Source organism: Bos indicus x Bos taurus, chromosome 1 (assembly GCF_003369695.1).
Source record: "Bos indicus x Bos taurus breed Angus x Brahman F1 hybrid chromosome 1, Bos_hybrid_MaternalHap_v2.0, whole genome shotgun sequence".
NCBI classification, from domain to species: domain Eukaryota; kingdom Metazoa; phylum Chordata; class Mammalia; order Artiodactyla; family Bovidae; genus Bos; species Bos indicus x Bos taurus.
This window is the reverse complement of record NC_040076.1, coordinates 30,522,338-30,542,882: the sequence shown is the minus strand read 5'-3', so window position 1 is coordinate 30,542,882 and position 20,545 is coordinate 30,522,338.

The following is a 20,545-nucleotide window of genomic DNA, read 5'->3' as shown; positions in this document are numbered from 1 at the left end:
GTATTTCAAAATATAGAGAAAATGAGGCTACAATTTGAATTTGGAAAAGCATTTTAATTCCCAGTTCTTGGGAGGCATGAATATAGTCTTATTTCTTCCTTCTGTATTGGTTTGTTCTATGGTAAGGAATATATGGATTAATATGGTAGAGGATATACAGGTTAATAAAAGAAATATTTACTAGGGTGCAAAACTTTCTGCGGTCAGACTTGCCATAAGTAATGATATAATATTTTACACTAGTACAAGTTGTACACTAGCACTTTCTAGATTTGCAGTTTTTCTAACATTTGTACTTAGTGTGTTTAGAGGAAAATTTGCAGAAGACTAGTTCTGTGCTGCAAAATGTAACTCTCTCAATTCTCCCATAGGTTTATTCTGGTTATTTATCGTCTGAACAAAGGCTTGGACCTAAATATACATTCTGGGAGCAAGTGGATGATGAAATGTGAATCCATTTAAGTCATTTCTAAGGTCTGAAATGTCATTGGAGGAAGAAAATTATTTTACATATAGATTTATATCAGGTGCTTATTATTTTTAATATCCCTGTGCTGCACTAAGGCAAATGCTTCTAATATGTTTTCTTAATTCAACACAGTTATGTGAAAGATTGTGTGTATAATTGTTTGTACTTAATATTTTTATAGAATTTATTGGCAGTGGCATCTATCTAAAATATCTAAGAATAGTTTTATATCATAGTTTGAGTTATTTTCATTATGATTTAATTAAAAACTTGAAGAAGAGGAGATTTGTTGAAATCCACCTTGTGCCTGATGCTTGACGTGCATTATCTTACATAATCTTTATAACACAAGGGTATTCTTGAAGCAGCTGGGGAATATTTGTCTTGGTTGAAGTAAGAAGTCAATGTAATTAATCATCAACTATGACTTTGACCTACATATTGCCATGTTGATACTTAAGACAGTAACTTCAAGTTATTTAGGTACTGTTGAGAGTAACCTCTAAATATAAATATATTTTTACTTGATGTCATTCTCAAAATTGGTCAGGGAAATATGTATTTAGCATAATCCTACTGTCACTTCCTCGTCTGTTATTACTCTTTGGCTGAGTCTTCTTGTGGCTTTTTAAGACCATCTCTAGGTATTTTCCTCATTCAATACCCTTTAACTCAGCATCTGTTCTAAAGATGTAGAAGGTTTTGTAATCTGTTTTTCCTTAAATTTTAATAGAGAGGTTTACCTGTTTTCAATTGCTTTTTGAGTATATTTCATATCACAGATTTAAAACAGCCTCTTAACAATTATAAGGCCTTTTTCAAAATCTTTCAACTTGGCAATGAGCTCTAATTTTAGCTTGACCTCACCGGCCTCAGATATCTGAAAAGATGCTCACTTAGGAACTATTAAACTTCGTCCACTAGTGAATTAAATTATTTTAGACAGCTATCTCCTGTGCTTTTGTCTGGTGATACCAATGCTATTGTGATATTGATGGAGAAGACCAAAAATCAAAGGGGCAGCAAAAGTAGTTTAGCAAAAAGACTTTTTTATTTTTTTTTTGCCTTGGGTAGTATAATCATTTTATTTTATTTTTTTTTTGATGCTTTTATTTATTTTTTTTTTTACTTTACAATATTGTATAGGTTTTTCCATACATCAGCATGCATTCGCCACGGGTGTACACATTTCCCCATCCTGAAGACCCCTCCCACCTCCCTTCCCATACCATCCCTCTGGGTCATCCCAGTGCACCAGCCCCAGGCTTCCTGTATCCTGCATCAAACCTGGACTGGTGATTTGTCTCTTATATGATATTATACATGTTTTAATGCCATTCTCCCAAATCACCGCCCCCCCCACCCCCTCCACAGAATCCAAAAGACTGTTCTATACACCTGCATCTCTTTTGCTGTCTCACATACAGGGTTGTCATTACCATCTTTCTAAATTCCATATATATGTGTTAGTATACTGTATTGGTGTTTTTCTTTCTGGCTTACTTCACTCTGTATAATAGGCTCCAGTTTCATCCCCCTCATTAGAACTGATTCAAATGTATTCTTTTTAATGGCTGAGTAATACTCCATTGTGTGTATGTACCACAGCTTTCTTATCCATTCATCTGCTGATGGACATCTAGGTTGCTTCCTTGTCCTGGCTATTATACACAGTTCTGTGATGAACATTGGGGTACATGTGTGTCTTTCAATTCTGGTTTCCTCAATGTGTATGCCCAGCAGTGGGATTGCTGGGTCATATGGCAGTTCTATTTCCAGTTTTTTAAGGAATCTCCACACTGTTCTCCATAGTGGCTGTACAATATACAGTCTGCCCAAAGTTACTCCAAATCCATTGACATCTCATAACTCGTTACTAGACACTTCATTTCACTCCAGAGAGAAGAAATCCAGCTCCACCCACCAGAACACGGACACAAGCTTCCCTAACCAAGAAACCTTGACAAGCCACTGATACAACCCCACCCACAGCAAGGAAACTCCATAATAAAGAGAACTCCACAAACTGCCAGAATACAGAAAGGCCATCCCAAACTCAGCAATATAAATAAGATGAAGAGACAGAGGAATACCCAGTAGGTAAAGGAACAGGATAAATGCCCACCAAACCAAACAAAAGAGGAAGAGATAGGGAATCTACCTGATAAAGAATTCTGAATGATAGTGAAAATGACCCAAAATCTTGAAATAAAAATAGAATCACAGATAAATAGCCTGGAGGCAAGGATTGAGAAAATGCAAGAAAGGTTTAACAAGGACCTAGAAGAAATAAAAAAGAGTCAATATATAATGAATAATGCAATAAATGAGATCAAAAACACTCTGGAGGCAACAAATAGTAGAATAACAGAGGCAGAAGATAGGGTTAGTAAATTAGAAGATAGAATGGTAGAAATAAATGAATCAGAGAGGAAAAAAGAAAAACGAATTAAAAGAAATGAGGACAATCTCAGAGACCTCCAGGGTAATATTAAAAGCCACAACATTCGAATAATAGGAGTCCCAGAAGAAAAAGACAAAAAGAAAGTCCATGAGAAAATACTCGAGGAGATAATAGTTGAAAACTTCCCTAAAATGGGGAAGGAAATAATCACCCAAGTCCGAGAAACCCAGAGATTCCCAAACAGGATAAACTCAAGGCAAAACACCCCAAGACACACATTAATTAAATTAACAAAGATCAAACACAAAGAACAAATATTAAAAGCAGCAAGGGAAAAACAACACACAAGGGGATTCCCATAAGGATAACAGCTGATCTTTCAATAGAAACTCTTCAGGCCAGGAGGGAATGGCAAGACATACTTAAAGTGATGAAAGAAAATAACCTACAGCCCAGATTACTGTACCCAGCAAAGATCTCATTCAAATATGAAGGAGAAATCAAAAGCTTTACAGACAAGCAAAAGCTGAGAGAATTCAGCACCACCAAACCAGCTGTCCAACAAATGCTAAAGGATATTCTCTAGACAGGAGACACAAAAACGGTGTATAAACTTGAACCCCAAACAATAAAGCAAAAAGACTATTTACTGAAGGATTAAGGAAGTGATGAAGAAATGGGGAAGCATGAAAGGACTAGCAAGAATAGAGAGCTATTATTTACCCTAGGCTGAAAGAGAAAATGGGAAAAAGTGGGGTCATCGGATCCTTAGATAACTGGAACAAAACAAGAGGAGCACCCCAAAGGGAGCTTTGGGAGTAGAAGCTGGAAGCCAGTATCTGAGTAATGTCCAGGTTCTCTGCCACTCTGAAAGCTCTCCATTGGCTGAAGGGAGCTTGGGATCTGAGGCAGGAGCCCAGGAAACATTGTCTATAAATGTGAGTCTCCTGTGGTACAGATTAGGACAGCAAGCTAAGAATACAGATAGCAGGAGAGGGTGGGGAGTGTAAAACAGTCAATGTAATATTCAAATGTGGATCTCCCACTTAGATCTCACATCTGAATTTCAGACCTCTATGTTTAACTGTTTACTTGATGCTTCGGGGCGGGGAGGGGGGGGGATGGGGGAGGGGGAGGATGGTTCCCTAGTGGCTCAGAAGTTAAACCATCTGCCTGCAATGCAGGAGACATGGGTTCAATCCCTGGGTTGGGAAGATCCCCTGGAGAAGGAAATGGCAACTCACTCCAGTACTCTTGCCTGGAGAATCCCACGAATGGAAGAGCCTGGTGGGCTACAGTCCATGGGGTCGCAAAGAGTCAGACATGACTGAGCGACTTCACTTACACTTTCAGAAATCAAATAGGATTCTGTAGTATGTAGAGTTCTAAGATAGTCCTCAAGTTTCCTGCTCTCTGGTGTATCTAACCTGAATGATCCCCTCCTTTTGACTGTGGAGGGTCTTAGGAATGTGATGTGAGAGTTGTATCATTGATTAGGTTATGATATATTAGAACGATGATGTCACTCCTTGATTTTGTTATGTCACATAGGATTGCTTGGTAGGTAACTAGGAGGATTCTCCTGCTGGTCTTGAACAAGTAACTGCCTTGTCATGGAGAGGACCACCTGGCATGGAATCCTAGCAGCTGAGAATGGCCAGGGGTTGATAAGACAACAAGAGCAGTACATGAGGCCTAGAGTTCAAGGAACTGAATTTTGCCTGAATAAACTTTTAAGATTATGCTGTGCTCTAGATGAGAATTCCAGAATGGCGGACACTATGATTTCAGCCTTGTGAGACCCTGAGCAGAGGATTCTGTCAAGTCAAGCCCAAACTTCTGATCTATAGTAACTTTAGGATAATGAGTGCCTTGTGCTTTAAGAGGCTAAGTCTGCAGTAATTTGTTACACAGAGCTAAAAAAAATCTAGTAATATGTAACAGGCTGAAAATAAACTCCTGACTTCCACTCTTAAATGGCACATATGCTCCTCCCCCAGTTTTCCTTAGGTAACTCCATATTTCAACATACTAAGGTCCCCAAATCCTTATTCAACTTTGATTTGACTCAATATTTCATATTTTACAAAGTTCATCTATAAATCTTTCTGGCTCTATGTTCTAAACATATCTGTAATTCTTTATTCTAAATATGTCTGTAATATCTTACCCTTTGAACATCACTTGGCTTACTCTGGCCTTCATTCCTTGTTTGAATTTTTTCAGTAATTTCCAAACTGATCTGGCTGCTTTTGTATGTGCCCACAAAAATCAAGTCTCCACAAGTAGTGAGACTAAGACTAATAAAACATAAATTACAAAACTTTTCTGTTGAAAATCTTACAGCAATTTCCAGTATCACTCAAAAAAAAAAATTCTTGTTATGCTTGTGGTTATTAAAATTTATTTTTATGTTTACTCCAAAATTTGGGTTGCATTTTAGAGATCTACACTTAACTTAATAATTTCATGATCTACAGCCATGAAATTAAAAGATACTTGCTCCTTGGAGGGAATGCTATGACAAACCTAGACAGCATATGAAAAAGCAGAGACAGCACTTTGCCAACAAAGGTCCGTGTAGTCAAAGCTATGGTTTTTCCAGGAGTCATGGACGGATGTGAGAGTCAGACCATAATGAAGGCTGAGTGCTGAAGAAATCGATGCTTTCAAATTGTGGTGCTGGAGAAGACTCTTGAGAGTTCCTTGGACAGCAAGAAGATCAAGCCAGTCAATCCTAAAGGAAATCAACCCTGAATACTCATTGGAAGGACTGATGCTGAAGCTCCAACACCTGATGCGAAGGGTCAACTCACTGGAAAACATCCTGATGCTGGGAAAGATGGCAGGTAAAAAGAGAAGCGGGTGGCAGAGGATGAGATGGTTAGATAGCATCGCAGACTCAATGGATATGAATTTGAGCAAATTCTGGGAGACAATGGAGTACACAGGAGCTTGGTATGCTATAGTCCATAGGATTGCAAAGAATTGGACACAACTTAACAACCAAACAACAATACTTTCTTTAAATTTGTGTTTCTAGTAAATCAGTTTAACTATAGTTTACAAACAGGGATTGGTATGTGACAAAACGTACCTTAAAAAAACTCCAATTGAACAATTTCTTAACCATAGAGAGTTTGAGAATCTCTCAGATTTCCTACCACCCCGTTTCTTGCTTGCTAAGCTCCAGGCTCACTAACCCCTGGATAGTCTTCAAACTCCCCAAGTGCAATCCAATATCTGGGACCCTTGCCTGAAATAGTCTTGTCCCAGATATTCTTAAGGGTTTATCTTTGACCTCACTCAGGGTCTCTACTCAAATGTCACATCATCAAAGAGCTTTGAACAATCACCTTTTCTTTTATCATTACCCTTTTGACATGCAGCAATTCCTCTCCCCTCTATAATCCTTACTTCCCTTGTTTAATTTCATTTTTCTCATTTAAAGATGTATTTATTAACACTGTGTATGTATTTGTGTGTGTTCATATACATATAGTTGTAAGTAAACATGAATGAATTTCTAGGAATATGTGTACACATATACATGTATATTAGTTATTTTTATTGATGCCATAACAAATTACCACAAACATAGTAGCTTAAAATAAGTCCTTTAAATATGTTACTATGTTAAGCCAAGGCTTAGGACATGTATATCTTTTGGTGGCTATTACTCTGTTATAATATGAACATATATAAACAAAAATATTGCTCACTTTTCACCCAAAATTCTATGAGTTTGTTAGAAGTGGAACTTTGTGTAATCAGTGCCTAGGACATATCCTGGCATGTTTTGTTACTATAAAAAAGTAGTTTTATACATACAGACAGTCACTGATTTGATGAAATTATATTTTACATATATTTCCTAGGCATGTGATTGTGTGTGTGTGTGTGTGTGTGTATGTATATATGAACTAAAAGAATGGCAGAAGCTTAAAGGTAGCTAAATGCAAACTTACACAATTATTTTGAACTATTGACTCACATTGATTCTAAATATTTATTTGTCATCGATTCTACATTTCCATTTCATAAACAATAAAAAAGTTTCATTTGATGATATATGCTTTTTTAAATAGATTTCAGCCTATTCAAAGGATTAATTTACTTCTAATTTTAAACCATTTATGCAAAAAAAAAAAAAAAAGGTTTTTACCGAGGCTAACCAATAAATCTTATCCTTTATGGTAAGACATAGTTATAAAGTGTCAGTATCAATGTTGTAGAGATCCCTCTTCTTTCTTTGTACTAGTAGTTATTAATCTTATGGGGGAAGAGTAGTAAATTTTAGCTTTTCAAATAAATATAATCTGGCCATTCGTTTAGGAATATTGTTATGTATACATAAGCAATTCAAAACATCTTGTTTGTTAATAATGCACTAAATATATTTGTAAATACTTTTTAGGTATCTTTTAGTTTCATTTTCCTGTAATTTTGCTTCTGAATTAAGGAGAATAAAGTGATATGATAATAATTACATGTCAAATTTTCCAATTTTTAGTACATAATACTCAGGCTGTTGCTTTGTGATTAATCAATAAGAAAATAAACTTTGATTAGTACCAAAAATATTCATAATATATTTTTCTCTACTTCTTCAAATTGTATAATTTAAGCCTCTGCCTTAGGTATTAAAACATTTGTTGGCATTGATATTCATTTAGAAATTCTAATAAAATTCACATGGTACTGGACCAATTTAATGGAATAAATAATACCTCAAGCTTTATACAGGGAACCCTTAGGCAAAAATTTCCTCTGAACACAAAGGAAAGGAGGAAATCCATTCATTTGTTCAACAAAGGCCAGATACTGTGCTAGTACAGCAGAACAACCATGAATCAAAAGAGACAAATAGTTTGTTTTTATGGAGCTTATGTCCAAGTGGGGCAGACACCATAAACAAGAAATACGCCTATGTCAAGTGAGGATAAGTGCCGTGAGGAAGAACAAAGGAGGGTTAAGAAATAGAAAGTGATGGCGATGGGAAAATGTCCTTTCATATAAAAAAGAGAAGGTCTATTTTAGAAAGTAAGATGTAAGTAGAGGTCAGAAAGGAGTGAGATGCCCAGGTATATGAGCCAAGAGCTTTCCAGGCAGAGGAAATTTTTTTTTTAAGTTTGTGGAACAATAATAAAGATAATTTTCCATCTTTATGTTTTACTTTCAGGAAAAGTAGTTCTAGCATAAAAATAAAACTAGAAATATTTGTGGTAAAGTATAATGAATACACAGATTTTTACAGAGGCATATGCCTGAGTAAATTGCAACAAAAATGAACTGCCTGGGCAAAGATCAGCCTCCATTAAGTAACCACTAAGGCTTGTCAGAGGGAAGTTAGAGAATTTGGGTATGTTCTCATATAATTTTCCAAAGAGGATGGATGTGAACATTAAAGCCGCATTAGTCTCAAACTAATTTCTCAGACCCCTTATGGCAACCATTACCCCCAGTGCATTGGAATGCACTTCCAACTCTTAATGCAGAGCAAAGTTCTCACACATATTCTTTGAAATACTGTCTTTCCCTTGAATTATTTTATCTTTATGCCCACTTCAAGAGTAATGATTAGCAGTCCAAATTCTTTATTTTATACAGCAAGATAAGTTTGTTAAATCAGACTCATTTCTCCTGAGTCAGGTCATGCTACTCAGGACAACACTACCTCTGATTTAACATACATCTTAAATTTAAAAAGCTTCAATTCCTATGGCTTTCCATTTGCCCTTTCCTCTTCTAAAGAAAAAATATGAAAATATGCTATATAAAAATTTCCAGTTTGCTAGCATATTCTTTTTTCCTGTTTGCTGCCTTTTATATAAATAGTTTAGAGTCGTATTTGGTCTAGCAGTATTAATTTTTTTTATCCTCAGACTATGGTCAATCCATTCAATAAATTGTCTGGAAACTAATACATGTATATTAACATGTAATTAACATATTTGAAGCACTTTGGTGGGCACATACTCTAAAGCATATATTACATAACAACGCTCCTTGACAATTCTACTTGTCTCCAAACATTGAAAGTAAAATAAAATTTTATGCCTGCCCAATTCTGGAGTTAAAAGAAAAAATATACAGATCACCAAAATCCAGGGTAATATGTTTTTTTCTAAGTTACGAGAAATTACAGACAGGCATAGTGTTGATCTGGAGAAGGCAATGGCACCCCACTCCAGTACTCTTGCTTGGAAAATCCCGTGGACGGAGGAGCCTGGTAGGCTGCAGTCCATGGGGTCATGAAGAGTCGGACACGACTGAACGACTTCACTTTGACTTTTCATTTTCATTCACTGGAGAAGGAAATGGCAACCCACTCCAGTATTCTTGCCTAGAGAATCCCAGGGATGGGGGAGCCTGGTGGGCTGCCATCTATGGGGTCGCAGAGAGTCGGACACGACTGAAGTGACTTAGCAGCAGTAGCAGCAGCATAGTGTTGATCATGGGATCCTGAACTTCAAGACTACAATTATGAGAAAGTCGGATTTGGGGGCAAGTTCAAGATGGCAGCATAAAAAGATCTTCAACTCACTTCATCCCACAGACACATTCAATCTATTTCTACATATAGAATCAGTTCAGTTCAGTTGCTCAGTCATGTCCGACTCTTTGAGACCCCATGAACCGCAGCACGCCAGGCCTCCCTGTCCATCACCAACTCCCGGAGTCCATCCAAATCCATGTCCATTGTGTCGGTGATGCCATCCAACCATCGCATCTTCTGTCATCCCCTTCTCCTCCTGCCCTCAATCCTTCCCAGCATCAGGGTCTTTTCAAATGAGTCAGCTCTTCCCATCAGATGGCCAAAATATTGGAGTTTCAGCTTCAATACCAGTCCCTTCAATGAACACCCAGGACTGATTTCCTTTAGCATGGACTAGTTGGATCTCCTTGTAGTCCAAGGGACTCGCAAGAGTCTTCTCTAACACCACAGTTCAAAACCATCAATTCTTCAGTACTCAGCTTTCTTTATAGTCCAACTCTCACATCTATACATGACCACTGGAAAAACCATAGCCTTGACTAGATGGACCTTTGTTGACAAAATAATGTCTCTGCTTTTTAATATGCTGTCTAGGTTGGTCATAACTTTCCTTCCAAGGAGTAAGCGTCTTTTAATTTCATGACTGCAGTCACCATCTGCAGTGATTTTGGAGCCCAAAAAAACAAAGTCAGCCACTGTTTCCACTGTTTCTCCATCTATTTGCCAGGAAGTGATGGGACTGGATGGAAAGATCTTAGTTTTCTGAATGTTGAGCTTTAAGCCAACTTTTTCAGTCTCTTTCACTTTCATCATACAGAATACTCTCCTCTAAAAAAAAAAGCCAAAAACTAGCTGAGTAACTGCTACACATTAAGAGAGCAAGAAAAACCTATACTGGAATGATTAGGAAAGGCTGAGACATCACTGCAAACTTTCCCCCCAATTTGATGACCCACAATCTGCAAGGAGCTCAAAACTTGGGGCTCCTCCCTAAAAAGCAGCAAAGGGCTTGAACCCCATACCTGGCACTCAAACTTTTAAGACCTGCCCCAGAGAGGAACATGCAAAACATCTACCTTTGAAAGCCAATGGGGATCATGTGCATGAGACTCACAAGGCCATAATGAACTGAGATGTGATTCTTAACCCACCCCAGTTTCCAGTGCAGAAGCAGCCATTTGAAAAGCACCCAGATTCTCTGTAAAGGAGGTTTATTTGCTTACCTTAAAGTGCTGGTCTGAGGGGCAGGTATCTAACTTTAACACACATCTAGAGGACTGCTGAAGCAGAGGCTGGCAGGAGTCGTTATTGTACTGTTTACCTCACTTCAGCAATGGGTCCCATTTATTATTATTATTTTTTTAAGTCACAGTCTTTTTTCACCTTCAGGAGCACCATCTTTAAACCTTTCCTCTGCCACACTCCAGAGAGCCACTATCCCCCGAGGGGTGTTTTACACATGTCTGGTGCCCCATTTTTGTGGCTGCCACCTAGAGGAGACCTCTTGATCACCTGGCTCTAGTGACCAGTGTGGCCTGCTATCCTAGGTACTATGGGACTATAACAAATGGAGAGACAATTCTTGGCTGGCTACCAAACCCATCTGCACAGACAACCAACTCAAACACACTTCCATTCTCTATGCAAAAAAAAAAAATGTGCCTGTTGGCTTGTCCTGGACCTTCCACCTGAGGCACAAGATTTGGGTTTGACACAGACCAAGAAGCCTACTGCAGAGTTCTCAGGGAACAGAGACCAGTGGGCATCAAGTCTGTGAGTTTTATTTTCCTCACTCCAGTTTGTTGTTATCTACGAGAATAAAGTTTATTCCCTTGCCAGGCAGCTTGATTATTGTAGCTGCTCCAGGGGATGCCTTTAGATTGCCTGGCTCTAGTGGCCAGTGGGGCATAATCTTATGTGTCCCATAGGACTGTTACCAGCAGAGAAAGTGTTCTTAACTGACTATCACCACCAGAGAATCAGCAACAGGTAACAGTCCAAAGAGGCCAGTCTTTCTGTGTAATTGGCCTATTAGCTTGTCTATATAGCTGCAGTCTTAGGCATAAGCTTCAAATAAAACATTTATCCAAGGGATGACTCTAATGTGTTTCAGACACCTCAGAAGATGGTGCTATCTTTTCAGGCTCTCTATACTGCACCGAGAAGGCAATGGCACCCTACTCCAGTACTCTTGCCTGGAAAATCCCATGGCTGGAGGAACCTGGTAGGCTGCAGTCCATGGGGTCGTGAAGAGTCAGACATGACTGAGCAACTTCACTTTCACTTTTCACTTTCATGAACTGGAGAAGGAAATGGCAACCCACTTCAGTGTTCTTGCCTGGGGAATCCCAGGGACGGAGTAGCCTGGTGGGCTGCTGTCTATGGGGTCACACAGAGTCGGACACGACTGAAGTGACTTAGCAGTAGCAGTATATTGCACTTAAGAATGCCAATATTGTTAGGAAGGAAGCATTTACATGTGTCTGGTGTCTGGTTTTTATGTGTGGTGCTCTAGTCTTTTAATGGCTCCCTCCCAGGTAAGACCCCTTGACTACTTAGATTTGGTGGTCAGATAGACTTGTGATCTTGGGTCCCCTGGGACTGTAACAAATGGAGAGACAGTTCTTAGCTGCTACCTACCCAGGACACAGAACAGACAGCAAGCTGAAACATATCCCCAGTCTTTCTATGAAAGAGGCCTATTTGCTTGTCCTGGAATTTCAGGCTGAGAAGCATGCTTTTGGTTTGGCACACATGTAGACAGGGGACTACTAAAATGCTCTCTGGGGATGAAGCAGATAGACACCATCTTTGAATTCTCCATGTGCCTCACTTCAGCTCACCAGTATCTCCTGGGAAGAAGTCTGTGCTCTTGTCTTGTAACCTGACTTTATGACTGACATGCAGGGGACACTTCTAGGTCACCTGGATTTAGTGGTCAGAAGGACTTATGCTTATAGTCACACAGGACTTCATATATTTACATTATTTTAAAGCTGCTGCCTAGGGAACTAGCTTCCCATCAGGTTCAGTCTATGTGCTGGTTGAGATCTTCCTCGGGACACTGACAGGATGAGCATACCCTCAACTATGCAGAGCCATTAAAAATAAAATATATTACTTTGAAAATCTCAAAGGTTTGAAAGACAACCAGGAGCTTGGGGATGGTTGAATTCTAAGGTTTATCTCCTACACAAGGCCACTTCCTCAAGACTGAGAGAGGTGAATCTTTCATCTTATGCAAACAATACACAGAGAGAGTCAAGGAAAAATGAAGAAGCAAAAGAGTACGTTCCAAACCAAAGAATAAGGTAAAACTTTAGAAACAGTCCTTAATGAAATGGAGATAAGTAATTTAACTGATAAAGAGATTTAAAAAGTTCACAAAGAGCTCACCCAACTTGGGAGAAGAATGTATGAACACAGTGAGAACATTAATAAAGAGGGGTCAAATATAAGAAAGAGCTAACAGATACAATATCTGAACTGAAAAATACACTAGAGGGTTCAACAATAAACAAGATGAAGCAGAAGAAAGATCACTGAATATGATCAATGAATCATATTCATATCAGTGAATCACTGAAAGGATCAAGTGAATATAGTTTAAGAGTCTCATGAGACAATATCAAGTAGACAAACATTAATGTCACAGATGTCTTAGAAGAAGAAGACAAATAGAAAGGAACAGTAAAGTATTTTAATAAATTAATGGCTAAAAACTTCGTTAATCCAGGAAAGGAAACAGATACCCATATCCATGAAAACTTGAATGCTCCAAATAAGAGGAATTCAAAGAGACTCATATCAAGACATAGTATAATTAAAAGTAAAAAATTTAAAAACAAAGAGAGAATCTTAAATGCAGCAAAAAATAAAACAATTTGCTATGTTCAAGGGAACCCATGTAAGACTATCAGAAGATTTTTCAGCAGAAACACAGCAAGACAGAAGGAAGTGGCATGATACAATCAGAGTACTTAAAGGAAAAACTCCCAATAAAAATATTCTAGACCCTGCAAAGTTGTCATTCAGAATTGAAAGACAGAACTTTCCAAACAAGCAAAAGCTAAAGGAGTACATCACTACTAGACTGGCCTTACAAGAAATGTTAAAAGGGTTTGTTTAAGCTGAAATGATAGGACACTAATTAATAACCAAAAAAAAAAAACCATGAAATAGAAATCTTACTGGTAGAGTTAAATATGTAGTAGAATTCAGAATAATCTAGTGTGGTAAAAGATGTAATACTCACTGAAAAAGCTAGCATGAAGCCTGAAAGACAAAAGTAGAAAATATAACTGCAACTGTATGCCACTTTATAAAGGGATATATAAAATGAAAAGATCTAAATTGTGACATCAGGAACACAAAATATTGGGGCTCACAAAATGTAGAGCTGTAGAATGTGATCAAACTTAAACAATAGTCAATAAAAACAGATTTTTAAAATGCAACCTGTTATATGTAAGCCTCACGGTAACCACAAAGTAAAATCAGTAGATACACAAAATATGGAGAGAAAGATATCGAAACACAGCAGTACAGAAAACCATCAAATTAGGAAGGAAGAGAAGAAGAAAATAAACTAGAAGAATTACAAAATGTTCAGAAAATAATTGACAAAAGAGAAATAGGTACATACCTATAAATAATTCCTTTAAATATTAACAGACTAAAGTCTTCAATCAAAAGACACAATATGGCTTACTGGGGAAAAAAGAAGATCCAGTTATATGCTACCTATAAGAGACTCATTTCATATGCAAGGATACCCATAGACTGAAAGTTAAATACTGGTAAAAAGCAGTTGAAGCAAATAGACACCAAAATAAAGATAGGTGGTTATACTTAAATCAGATAAAATAGACTTTAAAACAAAGATTTTAATGAGATGAAAAAGATCATAAGAGTATAAGAGTATAAAATATTTGCATAAGTATTAATGCCCCCAACATAATAGCAACTATATATATATATATATATATATATATATATATATATATATATATATATAAACAGACCTAAAGGGAAAAAATACACAACAGCAAACTAATAGATGTTTAACAGCCTGATTTCATCAATGGATAGATGATCCAGACATAAAATCAGTAAGTAAACATTGGCTTTATTAACACATTCAATCAGACAGATTTAACAGATAACACACAGAACATTCTGTCCCAAATCAATAGAATGCACATTCTTCTCAAGTGCATATGCAACATTCTCTGGGCCATTATTGTGCTTTAGGCCACTAAACAACTCTTAATATATTTACAGGATTGAAAACTGAACAAGTGTTTCTTTCTAATTACAACAGTATAAAACAAATAAGTTACAAGAAGAAAGCTAGAAAATTCACAAATATGTGAAGATTAAACAACATGCTACTGAACAACTAATAGGTCAAAAAAGAAATCAAGAAAGATAAAACTATGTTATGACAAATGGAAATACAATATATCAAAACTTATGCTATGCAGCAAAAACTGTTATAAGAGGGATATTAATAGTGATAAAATCCTATTTTAAGAAACAAGAAAAATCTCAAACAACCTAGTTTTACAGCTGAAGGAACTAGATAAGGAAGAACAAAGTCCTAAATTAGTAGAAGAAAGAAAATAACAAAGATCATAGCAGAAATAAATGAAACAGGCTTTAAAACAAAACAACTGAAAAGGTCAATAAAACTAAAATATGAAAGATCATAAAAGACTACACTGAAAAAATTATACACCAACAGATTGTACAATCTATAAGAAACTGATAAATTTCTAGGCACATGCAATCTATCAAGATTGAATTATGAAGAAATAGAAAATCTGAATAGATAAATTACTAGCAAGGGGTTTGAATCGTGAAAGTCTAGAACCAGGTAACTTCACTGTGACTTCTACTAAACATTTAAAGAACAGCAGTTCTTTTGAAACTCTTCAGAAAACTGAAGAGAGAAAAAAAATCTTCCAAATCCATTTCATGAGGCCAGCATTACCCTGACTTCAAAACCAAACAATGATGCCACAAAAAAACTACAGGCCAATATCCCTGATAAACATAGACAAAAATTCCTCAAAACAATATTAGCAAAATAAATTCAATGGTATATTGAAAAGATCATAGGAGAAGAACGAAAAGAAACGAGTGGGATGGTATTAATTTAAAAGCTTTTGAATAGCAAAGAAAACTATTAAAAAATTAAAAGGCAGCTTACCAAATGGGAGAAAATATTTGCAAATCATGTATCTAATAAGGAGTTAATATCCAAAATATATGTTCAACTCATACAACACAATAGCAAAAAAAAAAAACACCCACCTTAAAACTCAGTTAATAATTAGCAGAGAACCTGAATATGCATGTTTCCAAAGAAAACATACAGATGACCAACAAGTATATGAAAAGATGCTAAATATCACCAATCATTATGAAAATGCAAATCAAAATTGCAATGAGATGTCACCTCACACCTGTTAGAATGGCTATTTTCAGTTAGAAAAGAAATTTAAATTTTGGTGAGGATATGGAGTAAAGGGAACCCTTGTATACCAGTAGTAGTAATGTAAATTGGTGCAACCATTATGCAAAACAATGTGAATATTCTCAAAACATTAGAAATAGAATTGCCATATGGTCCATCAATTCCTCTTCTGAGTATTTATCCCAAGACAATGAAAATATTAACTCAAAAAGATACATGCATACTCACAGTGGCATTATTTTGTAATAGTGAAGCTATGGAAGCAAACTAAGTGTTCATCGATGGATGAATAGATAGAGAAATTGTGGTATACACAGTGAAACATTAATCAGTCTTAAAAAAGAAGAAAATCACAGCATCAATAGACTTTGAGGGCATTGTTTTTGTTTGTTTTAGTTGCTAAGTCATGTCTGATTCTTTTACAACTGCATGGACTGTAGTCTGGCAGGCTCTTCTATCCATGGGGTTTCTTGGCAAGACTGAGGGCCTTAGGCTGGGTAAACTAAGCCAGACAGAGCAAAACAAATACTGAATGATCTCACTTATACTTGAAATCTAAAAGCAAATAAACACAAACACAAACACAACTCATAGATTCAGAGAACAGACTGATAGTTGCCAGAGGCAGAGAGAGTTGGCCAATTGGTAAAGGAGGTTAAAAGTACAAACTTCCAGCTATAAAATAATCATGAGGATGTTATACACAGCATTGTGAATATAGTTAATAATACCATATGTTTATATATTTTGAAAGTTGCTAGGAGAGTCTTAAAAATTTTCATAACAAGAAAAATATTTTGTAACTATACATGTTGATAATTTTTAAATAGATAAACTGTGGTGATCACTTCAGAATATATACAAATATCAAATAACTATGTTGTACACCTGAAATTAATATGATATGTATATTATATCTCAATAAAAATATTAATATGATTAGATGGAAACTCTAAAGTTTATTATGTGCAACAGAGGGAAGATTGTGAAAAATAAAATTATTGTCCTCAAATACTCATTTATCATTAATCTACATTCTTTGCCATAGAAGTTTACAGTATCTCTTGTTAGAGGCAGATTATATTTCTCCAAAATTGACTTTCATGTTGGTCATATGATTTTGCTCAGTAGACAGGTGGTAAGTAGACTTTGTTACTCCAGGTATTTCTTGACTTCCTACTTTTGCATTCCAGTCCTCTATAATGAAAAGGACATCTCTTTAGGGTGTTAGTCCTAGAAGGTCTTGTAAGTCTTCATAGAACCGTTCAACTTCAGCTTCTTCAGCATTATTGGTTGAGGCATAGACTTGGATTACTGTGATATTGAATGCTTTTTCTTGGAAACAAACAGAGATCATTCTGTCATTTTTGAGAGTGCATCCAAGCACTGCATTTGGGACTCTTGTTAACTATGATGGCTACTCCATTTCTTCTAAGGGTTTCTTGCCCATAGTAGTAGATATAATGGTCATTTGAGTTAAATTCACCCTTTCCAGTCCATTTTAGTTTGCTGATTCCTAAAATGTCGATGTTCACTCTTTCCACTTCTTGTTTGACCACTTCCAGTTTGCCTTGATTCATGGACCTAACATTCCAGGTTCCTATGCACTATTGCTCTTTACAGCATCAGACTTTTCTTCTATCACCAATCACAGCTACAACTGGGTGTTGTTTTTGCTTTGGTTCCTTCTCTTCATTCTTTCTGGAGTCTTTCTCCAATGTTCTCTTGTAGCATATTGGGCACCTACCCACCTAGATTTTTCATCTTTCAGTGTACTATCTTTTAGTGTTTTCTTACTGTTCGTGGGGTTCTCAAAGCAAGAATTCTGAAGTGGTTTGCCATTCCCTTCTCCAGTGGACCAATTTTTGTCAGAACTGTCTGCCATGACTCATCCATCTTGTGTGGCCCTACCTGGCTTGGCTCACAGTTTCATTGAGTTACACAAGGCTGTGGTCCATATGATCAGATTGGCTAGTTTTCTGTGATTGTGGTTTTCAGTCTTTCTGCCCTCTGATGGAGAAGGATAAGAGGCTTATGGAAGCTTCCTGATGGGAGAGACTGACTGAGGGGGAAACTGGGTCTTGTTCTGATGGGTGGGGCCATGCTCACTAAATCTTAATCCAATTTTCTGTCGAAGAGAGGGGCTGTGTTCCCTCCCTGTTATTTGAGCTGAGGCCAAACTATGGTGGAGATAATGAAGATAATTGTGTGCTCCTTCAAAATGTCCCATGCAAGAACCACTATACTCAGTGCTACCAACCCTGCAGCAGGCCACCACTGACCCACGCCTCCACCAGAGGCTCTTGGACACTCATGGGCAAGTTTGAATCATTTTCTTGTGGGGTCACTGCTCCTTTCTCCCAGGTTTGATGCGCACAAGGATCTGTTTGTGCCCTCCAAAAATCTGTTTTCCCAGTCCTATGTAAGTTCTGGCAGCTCTATTGTGGGTTAACGGTGACCTCCTCTAAGATAGCTTATGTTATACCGATGTTTACTGCACCCAGAGCCCCTGCCCCTGCAGCAGTCCACTGCTAACCCATACCTCTTCAGTTCAGTTGCTCAGTCATGTCCGACTCTTTGCCACCCCACGAACTGCAGCACACCAGGCCTACCTATCCATCACCAACTCCCAGAGTCCACCCAAATCCATATCCATTGAGTCAGTGATGTTATCCAACCATCTCATCCTCTGTTGTTCCCTTCTCCTCCTGACCTCAATCTTTCCCAGCATCATGGTTTTTCAAATGAGTCAGCTCTTCTCATCAGGTTGCCAAAGTATTGGACTTTCAGCTTCAACATCAGTCCTTCCAATGAACACCCAGGACTGATCTGCTTTAGGATGGACAGGTTGGATCTCCTTGCAGTCCATGGGACTCATAAGAGTCTTCTCCAACACCACAGTTCAAAAGCATTGATTCTTCGGTGCTCAGCTTTCTTTATAGTCCAACTCTCATATCCATACATGACCACTGGAAAAACCATAGCCTTGACTAGATGGACCTTTGTTGACAAAGTAATGTCTCTGCCTTTTAATATGCTGTCTAGGTTGGTCCTGACTTTCCTTCCAAGGAGTAAGCGTCTTTTAATTTCATGGCTGTAATCACTATCTGCAATGATTTTGGAGCCCAGAAAAATAGAGTCAGCCACTGTTTCCACTGTTTCCCCATGCATTTGCCATGAAGTGATGGGACCAGATGCCATGATTTTAGTTTCCTGAATGGTGAGCTTTAAGCCAACTTTTTCACTCTCCTCTTTCACTTTCATCAAGAGGCTCTTTAGTTCTTCTTCACTTTCTGCCATAAGGGTGGTGTCATCTGCATATCTCAGCTTATTGATATTTCTCCTGGCAATCTTGATTCCAGCTTGTGCTTCCTCCAACCAAGTGTTTCTCATGATGTACTCTGCATAGAAGTTAAATAAGCAGGGTGACAATATACAGCCTTGACGTACTCCTTTTCCTATTTGGAACTAGTCTGTTGTTCCATGTCCAGTTCTAACTGTTGCTTTCGGACCTACATACAGATTTCTCAAGAGGCAGGTCAGGTGGTCTGGTATTCCCATCTCTTTTAGAATTTTCCACAGTTTATTGTGATCCACACAGCCAAAGGCTTTGGCATAGTCAATAATGCTGTAATAGATGTTTTTCTGGAACTCTCTTGCTTTTTTGATGATTCAGCAGATCTTGGCAATTTGATCTCTGGTTCCTCTTCATTTTCTAAAACCAGCTGAACATCCTCCTCATGAGACACCCAAATATAGTTCTGTCTCAGTCTCTGTGGAGTCTCTGGGTCTTGGTGTGCACAAGGTATGTTTGAGTGCTCTGAGTGTCTCTGGCAGGGATGTGGTTTGATTCTAAACATGATTTCACCCCTTCTACCATCTTGCTGTGGCTTCTCCTTTGCCTTTGGATATGGGATATCTCCTCAAAATCCCTCCAGTGCTCTGCAGCCAACAGTGCCTACTGTCTTGCTGGGGCTTCTCTGTCCTGGGATGTAGGGTATCACCTCACAATTGATAATGGATAGAGATGTTGGAATAAGATTAACTTGAGAGAACTGATTATAAATGGGACAAATTACTCAAGAACCTTTTTTTTCCCCTCACCCAAACAAGCTACACAATGTAACACACACACACATATAAAAAATATATAATAGATATAATATTTATTCATATAACTATATTAGGTTGGTACAAAGTATTTTCAGTTTTTCATTGTTGAACTATGCTGTTTGATATTGGAATACATTCCTAAATGTGATTATGTTATACATCATTTTAATGTGCATTTCCCACTATGTTTTTTTGTTAATGATTTATTACTTGATGTGTATTTATTTTAGGTTTATTTTAGATTATGTATATTATGTTAGACATAAAGCAAATTTGAGCAATTTTCTTATTCGAGTTAAAAATGGGTCAAAAAGCAGCAGAGACAACTCTCAAAATCAGCAACACATTTGACCCAAGAACTGGTAATCAACATATAGGGCCGTGATGGTTTAAGAAGTTTGCAAAATATATGGAGGACTTGAAGATGAGGAGCATAGTAGCTGGCCATCAAAAGTTGAAACGACCAATTGAGAGCCGTCATCAAAGTTTATCCTCTTAAAACTGCATGAGAAGTTACTTTCTTAAGCAATGTCGACCATTTTACATTCATTTGGCATTTGAAGGAAATTGAAAAGGTGA